Below are 12,142 nucleotides of genomic sequence, written 5' to 3'. Positions count from 1 at the left end.
CTTGTAAGCTTTCCTTTTGCAGCATGTGAAGATTCTTATAGAGCAAGGGTTAAGCTGGAGCAATGCAATCTGGCATGCTTGCGTTGGATTTTAACAGGGAACACAAGAGCAGACTGAGCCAGCTTGAACAAAAGTGAGGTGGAGATTCCACTAGCAGACCACTGAAAGTAACAAAAATCCATTCAACATGTAGTTCTCTCTCAGAAAATCATTTGGGACTGTAACTACTATAGACATAGCAAGTGCAAGCCATCTATCTTTTATGAACACCACTGGTCAAGAGTCAAATGAAAGTCACGATCCAAAGAGCGGCTAAGGCTGACAAAGGAGCTCGCATTGTAAATAAACTGGTACTGCTTAACCCGGTTGATTCCAAAGAAAGGCAGAAAGAAAACTGGTCAGAGTATTTTACAAGTCTTACACTTTAAGCAATGGAGATGCAAGATGTTGCGACTTGTTTTTCTGACAAGAATCAAGGAAATATTGGGTCGGATCCTACACCTCCCCTTCTGCTAAGTAAGAGTCTTGCTCTGGAATTATAAGATCCAACCCAATGCAATTATATAATACCTTAACACAAGAGGAAATAGTGCACAAGACTGGATATAGATCTGGATTCTACCATTCCTATGCATTATAAATAAAATGAAAATTTCAGCTAATTTATCCAGCTGCTTTTTCCTCTTCTGTTCACCTTCAGTGTCAATTTTGCTAACTGAGTGCAGTCCATACCAATCTGGAGAGTTATTACAGGGCTCCCACGAAAGGCAATGCATATTTTTGCAAAGGTTAAATAGGTGACTAACCAAAACTCAAGATAGCATCTCATCCTGTCTCTTGTGGCTCCGTCCTGTCCCGTCACAACCTGCAAGTCCTTTCCAGGTAGCTAGAAGGAGACCCTCCTCCTTGCTACTGGAGTACACACCCCCAAAATCCAGTTAATGCAGATCTAGGTTTTAGGGATACCAACAAAATTCAGTACCCCTGAAATCTGGGTCAGAGTTTCTAATACGGCTGGAGAATTCTGAATTTATCCAGCCATTATTCTGCATGGGAAAAACCACCCAGGGGGCCGGGGAGCATTTTTCAAGCAAACTTCTGACTCTTCACTAAAGACCCCCCCCCCCAAAGTTTCAAGAAGACTGGACCCAGGAGTCCAATTCTATGGGACGCTGAACAAACTGCCAGACCATTCTCCATTGTTTCGTAAGGGGAACCATTTCCAAGGCTTTCCAGACAAAGGGAAACCTTAAGCAAAGACAGTTCCTGGCCAAAAGCCAGTCCGAAATGGAAATCCCACTCCCAAAACAAGCTGAACCAACAAAGCCCAAAAGAACCAAACTACAACAAGAGAACCAATGTCAAACCAGAGAATCCCAATGTCAAACTAGAGAATCCCAAACTGAAACTAGGGGAGTGAGGCTCGCTGGAGCCATGGAGTTTAAAAGGCAGCCATTTCCAGAAAAAAGGCACTTTCAGAGCTCATGCAGGAGTGGAGGGGCATGATAGGAATCCACTTTGCCTGCTGCCTCCAGTGACCTCATGCCACTCTCCTGCAACAGAGTGAAGCTTGCCTCCACTCCGTGCTGTTGCCCTGTCACTTACTGCTGCTCCACCTCAGCAGGCACATACAGGATGCGCCCATTCACAGCAATACTGCTGGCTTTCTTCTACTATGACTACATCCTATCTGCTGAGCCAAAATATCATTTTCTTTATTCAGTACTTATTGATGGGGGAAAAAATATGAGAAGGCCCAAGACTTAACTCTGCTGTCCTTCAGCTCTGTTTGCAGCCTAGCTGTTCTATCAATCAATCAATCAATCACACTTTACAGCATTACTATTGTTGTGTTATTAACACCATCTGGGCAATGTAACTGGCAATCAGTTCACAAATCTGATCTACTGTGGGCTGAAGCTCCCATATGTTTCCCAGCTCCTCTACAGCCTTCATGGTTAGAAATACTTTCCTCCAAGTGACTTTGCAGCTACTTCTGTTCTGCAAAGCCACTTAGAAGAAAGAACTTTTAGCTTTATCTCCCACAGCATCCTCTCCCTCCTTGGAACCTCATATCCCACTTCAGGTGTCTTATACTCTGTCCTTCACCAAGAGGGCTCACCCCACCATTTGAGAACCACAAACATAAACATGGTAACACCAGTCTAGCAGTCAGGTCTTTGGTTTCCATCTGAAAGGAGTAAGTACAAGAAGGAGTTAAGGAATAGTGTTGACTATAAAGTTCCTGAACCTGTCTGGGTCCAAAATGTACTCATTTACTTCATTTATGCCCTGACCTGGATAGCCCAGGTGAGCCCGATCTCGTCAGATCTCAGAAACTAAGCAGGGACAGTCTTGGTTATGAATTGGATGGGAGACCTCCAATGAAGACCAGGATTGCAGAGGCAGGCAGGCAATGGCAAACCCCCTCTATTAGTCTCTTGCCATGAAAACCCCACCATAAGTCAGCTATGACTTGAGGGCACTCTCCACCATCACTTCATTTATTTATTTATTTACTAGCTTGATGCCCATGCTTCGCTATGGTATTTAACTACTTTAAATCCAGTTATAATACTTATGGGTATGTAACATTTTTAATTTATGGGGGGAGGGGGGGTTGAGTTGGTTTTGTAGTATAATAGGATAGTAGCCGAGCTTCACAAAGGTGTTTGAATAAAGCGAAGCACGTTGATGCCGAAAAATGATGAATTTCTAAATGTAACATTTATTGAAGAGATTTTAAAAGGGATCGATTGTACTGCAATAAATAAAGTCAAAAATGTGTACAACCTTTTTTTTTCTACCGAAGGACCTCTTTGTACCTCATTGGTGGTTTTCCCCTGAGGTGCTAGGATCACCAGGCTGCTGGGTGAGCTCACTCTGGAGCAGGCTACTTAGAATTGCCCATGTGAGAAGCAGTCCTCTCTCAAGTCAATTCTTGCCACCTTCAGTGTCTGCCCCTGGGACTTGTTGATCGTCATAGCAAAGCAGGCCTTGAGGGGGAACTGCAGTCTCTTGAATATGAAGGGGTTCTCTGATGGTATGAGTGGTATGCGTGGTATGAACACCGACTCCTCCCTCCCTCCCCCACCCTGCTGAGCACTGTTGGTGAACAATGTGGCCTTGATGATGTTCCTGTGGAGGCTTTCACTCATAGTCTGGTGCCTTTGCAAAGTTTGGATGGGCTGAAGTTCTGGAGCAGCATCACTGGAGCCCCCATTTTGAGAAGCTTGTGGGCTGGGAAGCCAGGAGGGTTGAGCATATTGAGGAACTCCATAGGGTAGTGGACCACATCATCCATTTCCACCACTGAATCCACAGATCTGTACTCCATTTTGAGTGAGTTGTGTTTCATTAATGATGGCAACCTTGTCGATCTTGGGGGTCAGAATGGCATGCTTGCACAGCCAGTCCATGGACGTCTCCATGATAGTGGCAATATCAGGGTATATTGTGGCTGTTAGGTCTGCTAGGGTCATCACTACTGTGCCCAGGCCTGCAGGGATGGTCACCTTTTCCTTGGACTCAAGATATACTTCATCCCCTATTTTTAGTAGGAGTTCAGAGAATTCCCCAGCGGACACCTCGCCTCTCAAGTGGACCCTCATGTTCTTTCTTTCTGAGAGTTTCCTTATGAGGGGCCACAGATACGATGCCTTGACACACACAGTAATCTCGTCAGCTCGAGTTCCCCTTGGGACTACTGGCAGAGTCTGCCAAAAGTCTCCAGCCAACAGCACTGTGACTCCCCCCCATCGCTCTTTCCTTGCCCCTGACACCTTTGAGGGTTATGCTCAGTGCCTCAAAACACCCCTTAAGTGTCATGGTGCTCTCGTCCCAAACAATGAGCTTACAGTTCCACAGCACTTGGGCCATGTTGCTTTGTTCTGAGATGCTGAACAGGGATGTTTCTGCATGGATGAGGTTAAGAGGCAGCTTGAAGGTAGCAAAGGATCATATGCCATGCCTGAGTGAGCCTTGACCTTCCATGGAAGTGAGCACCTCTCTACTCATCTTCCAGGATTGCTTTGCTCATAGAGAGCCTCTGCCACTCTGTGCACCTTGGGGTGATCTTGCTGATACTTGGCCACTGCTGCTCAGTGCACCGCAGGAACAGGACATGCACTTTTCCTTGCCGCATCTTTAAGTTGCTTACTCTTTTTAGCGTTGGTGTATCTTGCACGACGTCTGCCAGAAGGCTTCTTGGTGGCAGTAAGCGGTGATGGCTGCGAGAGGTGTGAGGTGGAGTTGGACTGAGGGAGAGGTGGTGTGGTCGGCACTTTGGCAGGTTCATGTGAGAGGTTCACACTGAAATGGCCCCTAGAAGAGTTGTGTACCATCTCCCCATGAACATTTAAAAACTCAGCTGCCATACTGACTTTTATATAAAATCCCTCTTCAAGAATTTTGTACTGTCTTTCCTCACCTGTCTGCAGTTTCCCTTACCTGATTTTTACCTCAGAACACAGAGTTCCACCAATCAGGACACATATGCAAACGACCTCAGGGCAAAGTGGCTGAGTTGGCAGGGGGAGGGGAATGAGCAGCCTCCCAGCCACACAGGGAAGCTGTATCCCTATGGGAAAACACATTTGACCCCTTTTTACCCCCTTAGGGGGCGAATTTCTTAAAATCCCTTCTTAGTGAGCCTCTACATCACAAAAGGGACATTCTCCCCAAATTTTACTTTTCTACATCCAGGGGTTTGGGCTGGGTGTTGATGAGTCAGTCAGGACACTTGTCTTTATATATGTAGATTTATTTTATTCGATTTATACCCTGCCCTTCCCACGAGCGAGCTCAGGGCGGCTTCCAACAAATATATTATTAAAATACAATAAAACATTATAAATAGTATAAAAAACAATATTGATACACAATTACATCAACAACATAAAAATCCAGGCGCCACCAAACAAATCTGACCACTACAGAGTCACCATAACCATGGGCACCACCAAGATGTAACTCCAGGGCGGCTGCAAAAGGAGGGTGTGGCGGTCAGAAGAGGGGACAAAAAGCTGGCACCTAGTCAAAGGTCCAGTGGAACAGCTCCATCTTGCAGGCCCTTCAGAACTGTAAAAAGTCCCACAGGGCCCGGATCTCCATTGGGAGAGCATTCCGCCAGGCCGGAGCCAGGGCAGAAAAGGCCCTGCCCCTAGTTGAGGCCAGCCGAATGTCCCTTGGTCCGGGGACCACCAGAAGCTGTTTATCTGCAGAGTGCAAGGCCCTGCAGGGCTGGCATAATTTATAGTCCGCATTTCTTAAAAACAGAAGAGTTAGCCCACAATCCAGACAGATGTACCAATGGCCTTCACACAAGAGTGGGATATTGTTTTTTGAAGAGCAGCAGACCCCAATGACATACCATAAGCGGCCTTTTGAAGGTCAGGATAACTTCAGAATGGCTTGTTGGGGGATGAGGATGGCTGTTGTTCAACAAATATACCTGAAGGCCTTCTGGCCACTCAAGACTAGTCATTTGATTTTCTGATTGCTTGAAAGATGTGGATGCCTTATAGAAGTTTGTAATTTTTCCCCTCCCAGAAACACAGCCAGCATGATTTGAGTCCACCAGAGATCAACAAGACCTTCAGGGTATGGACTTTCAGGAGTCAGGGCTTCCTTCTGACTGACACCCAGCATGTTACATTTTGTTCCTTTTCCTTCCCTGCTTTATTCAACCCCCAGACAGCTTTCCTATACATGAAAACATCTTAAAAATCAATTTAGTGCACCAAAATATGCAGATGCATTCAGAAATACATTACATTCAACGCCCAGATCAAACTATGACATGGCTTTGTTTTTTGTCTATTACATAAATAAGTTGTTTAACCAATGTTTGCAACAGTTGATCACAGTGGTTTACAATTGATGACACTGAACAACTAATAATTTACACATCACTGCATAATGTAACAACCTTCAGTTTCTAAATCTGCCATTTATGTTATAAGCCACTTTAATTACTACTGTTTCCAATTCCAACATTTACATCTTTGGAAAGTGATGGCAATAAACTCTACATAAGAGAATGGCTGCTGAACCTCAGTATGAAATCATGGGGCATTTTAACCCGTTACCAACACCTCTTTGCAAAAGGACCAGTCTCCCAGTCTTTGTATTTTATTGAATTATTTAGAATCTGTGCATTTTGCCATGTTTAAACAAGAGACACATCACAAATCATTTCTGCATTGTGCCATGTCTATTTTAATTTTTTAGTGGCTGTGAACTCCCACTCTTCCATTCTAGACCCTAGATCCAGCCATTTGTTTGGCAGCAGGGAGAGCAGGCATTAATAGCAGGACGGCTGTCTCCAACTCCCCCTCTAGAAAAATTCCCTTAATATACATATGGATGGTAAGAATAGGATTTTAAAAAAACGTTTGTATTCATTTTCATTTCAAAAGTTTCATTCATTTAATTACACATATTTATTTACGTGGATTTTCTGGAATACTTACAATTGGAAAATTTTACCAAAAATTATCCAGGGCCCTACATAGAGTACAATCTGATCCAGCATGTTTATTTTTACTTTTATTTTGTTAACAGATTTTAAACATACTTAAACATACTTGTTAATTTTATATCCTAGTAGCAAAAAATATTTAACGTATTTGTTTACAGAAAAAACAAACTGTGGATTAAATATCATATTCAAACAAATGTGAAGCATTATGTAGCAGTTATTTTTATTGGAATAACGTTTGCAAAATTTTAAGACATTATAGCATGGACTTCCTTAAGTTGTTTAAAATGAACCTGTTGTCACACAAATTGAACCCGTTAACACACAAGTTTAGCACATCAAATAAACCTAAGCATAATCTATTGTAACAGAATTTCACTCTCATCCACGGAAGTCACCAGGATATCTCATCATTTCCATTGTTTGTTTGTTCCATATCAGATTGATGATTACAATATCCCTTCCACCATGTGAGAGAAGATACATAAATCCACAGGTCTCACAACTCCAGAAATCATTTCTCTGGGGTTGGAAGAGATTGTTGGAGTAACAGAGAACAGCCTCTACCAGCACTTTCCATTGACAGTTGACAGTATCCAAGCCATTGTTTATAACCAACACTTAGTATAAGATATATAATGGGACTTGGTTATGGAAGAGCAATATGCAGCAGAAGCTGTTACTAGTATTATAAACCCATTCTTCTCTCTGCCTCCTTTATGGCAGAAATGTACACCAGTCTTTCCTATGTTCCTACAAGGAAGCCAGGCTATGACCTTGCCCTTAAGCACAAATTGTTCTAACTTTGCTGGATCAATGGAACAGGGCAAGTTCAGGCTTCTATTAGCTGGTCAATATAAATCTGAGATGCTCTGCTAATGTCAGAAACCAGAAAAACAGGGCAATATACATTCAGAATAATTCATCGGTAACATATTCGCAACACAACATTAAGCTATAGGCAGCCCGACCCAATTAAGACACTCTGGCTAATACAGGCACAAACTTAACAGGATTATTTTTAACTTACAAAATTTAAGCCAGCATAGTCCTAACTCTGTAAACAGCCATCAGATATTTACACCCAAGCAACACCCCTTAGGTACTTACCTAAGACGCTTATGAAAATTAAGCATACAGATTGTCTGAATAGCAGAAGCATTAAGATGAGTAGCAACCTGCATCTGAGAAATTTGGCTGCAGTTGATCAAGAAAAGCTTTTTAGAACACGTGGGGCATTTCTACATGAAGGTTTTGCTGCAGCTCAGTTTCGTAGCTGCATTGGGGTTTTCCCAACCTTGCCCACAGTAGAATTTGCCAGTCATTGGTCTCTTGATTTCCTCCCAACTTTTCCTTGTGTTTTTTCTGACCACCTTTACACTGATAATTCTGGAAGGAACACACCTGAAGCCTTTTTTAAAAAATGGAATCTGCACTTTTGTAAAGTCTGCTATGCCTTTTAAAGGTCCTGCTCACATCCAACCACTTCCATGTCCTACTACCTAGCAGTTTTTCCCTGAGTTGCTGCCATTTTCCCTGGTAGTGCTCACCATTTTGTAAAAACAAAAAAACCCACCTTGGAATCATGTCAACTCACCATTGTAATAGACAAACATAAACTGAGGGGGGTGGGGCGGGGGGGAGGGTCTTGCCTTACAGTAAAATGGTATGCTTAGCTATTAAAGATAATAGCTAATGGGCTGCTTGCATCACTGTTTAGGAAATTCACTGACTGCTAACAGACTCACTAAGATACAGAAGGAGAAGTAGCGAGTTAACAGGTTGCAGGGGGAGGCTCCACACTCGTGTCTCTCTTTCACTCACAGACAAACACATTTCCTGATTGTCTGGAGGACCAGGGACCCTCAAAGTGGCTTGAAGTACGACAGGATCTCTGGTGGTTGTGATGGCTTCTGGAATACTGAATTTCAACCTGGGTGTTATGATTGACCCCTCTGTCCAGCCCTTTGACCTGCCCTCTGAACAGACCAGTGACTCGGACTTGGAGGGCTTAGAGGAAGAGCCTGGGGACCAGCAAGGTTAGGACAGGCCTGCTGCTGCAGAAGCACCAACTGACCCAGTGCCAGAGACCAGCCTATCAGAATCTGCAAACAAGTCCTTGCTTCCCACAAGTGAGCCGCCTGCCTCAGAGACCACCACTGGGGCCCCACCAGGCAGGACATGAGCCAGGCCCATAGTCCCTCCAGATGGCCTCCCACACACGGCAGCAGCAGAGGGCCCAGGCAGAAGTGGCACAGAGGAGGCGAAGTGACTTCCTCTTTGCCACTTCTGCCTGGGCCCATTTAGGCTGAGCCATGGGAGGGCTTCAATGCTAGATCAACTGGTTCACTTTGCACAAGCCTTGTGTTCCTGCTCCCAGAATCATCACAAGCCAGTCTGCCAAGTAATCAACGCCTGAGGAGGTCATCTGACCAGGCACAGGACACTGAGGGTCTGCAGGGAAGGCAATTAAGAGTTCAGAAGACGGAATGAGAGGAAGGTATTTGTGGATGGGGGAGAGAGAGAAGCATGGAGCTGGGTCTCTTTCCTCCCCCACTTTAATGGGGGCCCCCCAGTAAACCTGCACAGGTTTGCTTGTTTCTCTGAAGGAGCAGCATCAGATCTAGAAAAGGCAAAATCTTTTTACTCTGGGAACACCACCTGATGCTATCCTCTTGAGTAGATGCAGCACATGTGCAAAAGGGGGGCGGGGAGGGAGCACCACTTCATCACTTTGCCACTAAGGGACTGACCACACAATGCCATCCCTCCCTGGAACATGTGCAAGGGGAACTTGACACACAGACTGAGAAAAAAAGCAAAGGGAGGCAACCATGAGAAAGCACACTTGCTGGAGTGCTTCAGCTGGAAGTACATCAGCAACAGAGAAAATCCTGAACCTTTCGTGTGGAAATGCCTGTTAACTGTGATATAGGAAAGCAAAGCCAGTCAGCTTGCTTGGATGGCGTGGAGGAAACTGTTCAGTCATAAACTCTGGAATATACAACCCCCACTCTTCTCTACTGAGCCGTTCATTGTCCAGTAATTCCTATCACAATAAATTAAATACAATCAGATTAAAATGCCATTCAACGGCCCATTTTAACTGCCTTATTTTGCAAGCTGGCTTTATTCGGCTATTGACCCAAAGCAGGCTCTTTTGTTCTATATTCTTTATCATTCATCCTAACAAACACTGCTGCGCTGAAACATCTCAAGTGCTAGAGAACAAAGCACGTCAGCAATCACAACAAAATCTGGCCTTCTTCAGCGCATCACTGCCTTTCTTTACACCTCCCCCTCCAATGAGAGATTGGCAGAACGGGACAACCATGTGGTTAAAGAAGTTGTCCTGTCAGCTCTATCGTTAATCCAAGTACTTAAATCCCTGAATAAAAGAAAAATCAATGTTGTACGGCAATGTTTGTCAATGCAATGTAATAAATACACTTACCTTTACAGAGTATTCTCAACGGATTTCACTTCTTTGCTATGCTTCAAGGCTACAAAAGGGATAAGAGAGGGAAGAAAAAAGAGAAGCATTGAGCTGCCTGCCAACGGAAAAAAGAGTGTTGTTCTGTATACATTAGTATCCATGTCTTAACTTATGTCACAGCTGTAACTACTGAAGGAATCCAGGGGAATCGGAACTTTTTTGCATTGTTTGCTGAACACATGGAAGTCACATCAAAAGGAAAATCCCACCATTCCCCACCACCCAGGGTAGTGTCTACTGAAGATGCAGTACCAGCCTGGGAAACTTTGAAAAACAGAATATCCATTTTCAGGTCACCAAAGAGAGTTTCTATTCACTTAGATGTGGCAGTTCTTCCTGCAACAGCGATAATATCTTTATTATTTAGGCAAAGTTTCAATTAGCAATAATCGCGCCTCGGTTTAACCTCATAGGCTACGATATTGCCACTGCGCAAAGTTATTATTTAGGCCATTTAGACCAAATCTATAAGGAGCATCCAACATCATACCTTGGGTTGTAACATTCATCAACTGGCAGGTCAAATATCATCAAATAGTCCCTGAGGTCAATATGCAAAAGTGCAGGTGTCAGCTTTTTATTTCTTTAATTTAATGATTAGGGCATCACTTGCTGAAGGGCAGGAGTGAGGACCACTTGCCCATCTCCCTGCAGCAGACCCAGCAATTATTCTCTTAGGGGCCACTTGCAACTGCAGACACTTTCAGACAGGATCACTAACACAATGGTTCATCAATGCAAAAAGGACACTGCCTTAGTCTACTCATGTAAATCCATTACCATTTTTAAGCTAGTTTAGTTGTTTCACAGTAATAGTCATCTTGGTTGCTGTAGCACAGTGGTTAAGTGGTTTAGCTGCGACTCAGCACTCTGCTGGTTCAAAACCCTCTACTGCCATGAGATCAGTAGGTGCGGTGGCCTTGGGTAAGCCACGCCACTCAGCCCCAGCTGTATTGTGGGGATAATAATAACACTAACTTGTTCACTGCTCTGGGTGGGGCACTAATCTGTGCAGAAGAGCGGTATATAAGTAGAGTTGTTGTTGTTGTTAAAGCACCTATTAGCAAGCGTGATTAATTTTGTACTATAATAACTTTTGGTGCTAATTATTGTAGTTTTTATTGATGGTGTTTCGCTGTTTGATTTCAATGTGGTCCACTGTGAGTACATTGTAGATAGGCAGGCTATGCATATTTTAAATAAATGAGAAGTGGCGATTTCTGACCAAAAGCTATACTCTTGGATAGAATTCTTAATTACTCTGAACTCTACTAGCAGCACTGGCATCTAAAAGTAATTAAGCATGAAGGCATTTTGGCAACCTTGCATCTCTCAGGGGGTGGGGGGAAACATGAAATGCAAGACAATTTGCATAAGAGATATTGACATCAAAAACTTCACAGATAAGTTTTAAAGATGGGTTTGAAGAAAAGAGAAGTGTGCATGGGATAACCTGAATGCGGAAAGAATTACTCCTCAACACTAAATTTCTTTCCCCATTACCCCAACTTCCTCCCCCGCTTCCTCCTTCCGCAGTCCTCTTCCCACTGAAACTTGAGAAAATGGCTTCTTGTGAATTATATTTATGCTACTGAGTAAAGTGCTGTATGTTGGTAGTAAAGGTAAAGGAAGTCCCCTGTGCAAGCACCAAGTCATTACTGACCCAAGGGGGGATGTTGCATCACGATGTTTTCTTGGCAGACTTTTTTACAGGTTGGTTTGCCATTGCTTCCCTCAGTCATCTACACTTTAACCCCAGGAAACTGGGTACTCATTTTACCAACCTCGGAAGGATGGAAGGCTGAGTTAACCTTGAGCTGGCTATGTAAACCTGGCATCCGCCAGGATCAAATTCAGGTCATCATGAGCAGAACTTGGGCTGCAGAACTGAAGCTTACCACTCTTCGACACTGGGCAGTTGGTGCTATATTAAATAATCATAATAATGGAATGTAAAATCCTTTCTTCTTCTCAGCATTACTCTAGAATTTATTACCTTTGCATCAGACAGAGTTACTACACCAAGGTGTGAAACAGGGACTGTAAAGAATAGCCTTTCTACAATATGCAGAGCAACTACTAACTGATTGTGTTCATAAGTATCTAAAGGCTCCTGGAATAAGTAAGCAAACAATTGCTCATCTATACTTGCAGCTTCAGGTAAG

General features: G+C 43.6%; 1 protein-coding gene and 1 non-coding gene across 2 annotated transcripts in view; both read right to left on the bottom strand.

Annotated features, from left to right (window-relative positions):
- FHIT (fragile histidine triad diadenosine triphosphatase) overlaps nucleotides 1-12,142 on the bottom strand; it is a 1,476,895-nt gene that overhangs the window by 1,408,621 nt on the left and 56,132 nt on the right. The window contains exon 2 of the mRNA XM_054978165.1: nucleotides 9,936-9,984. The gene's annotated coding sequence lies outside the window, so the exon portion shown is untranslated. The remainder of the gene's footprint in view (nucleotides 1-9,935; nucleotides 9,985-12,142) is intronic.
- On the bottom strand, nucleotides 10,271-10,417 carry LOC129329458 (U4 spliceosomal RNA). The gene has a single exon (XR_008596954.1). It is a non-coding gene; the product is annotated as a U4 spliceosomal RNA (small nuclear RNA).

Source organism: Eublepharis macularius, chromosome 4, assembly GCF_028583425.1.
Source record: "Eublepharis macularius isolate TG4126 chromosome 4, MPM_Emac_v1.0, whole genome shotgun sequence".
NCBI classification, from domain to species: Eukaryota; Metazoa; Chordata; class Lepidosauria; order Squamata; family Eublepharidae; genus Eublepharis; species Eublepharis macularius.
The sequence above is the reverse complement of the archived record's forward strand: the minus strand, read 5'-3'. Positions and strand labels throughout refer to the sequence as shown.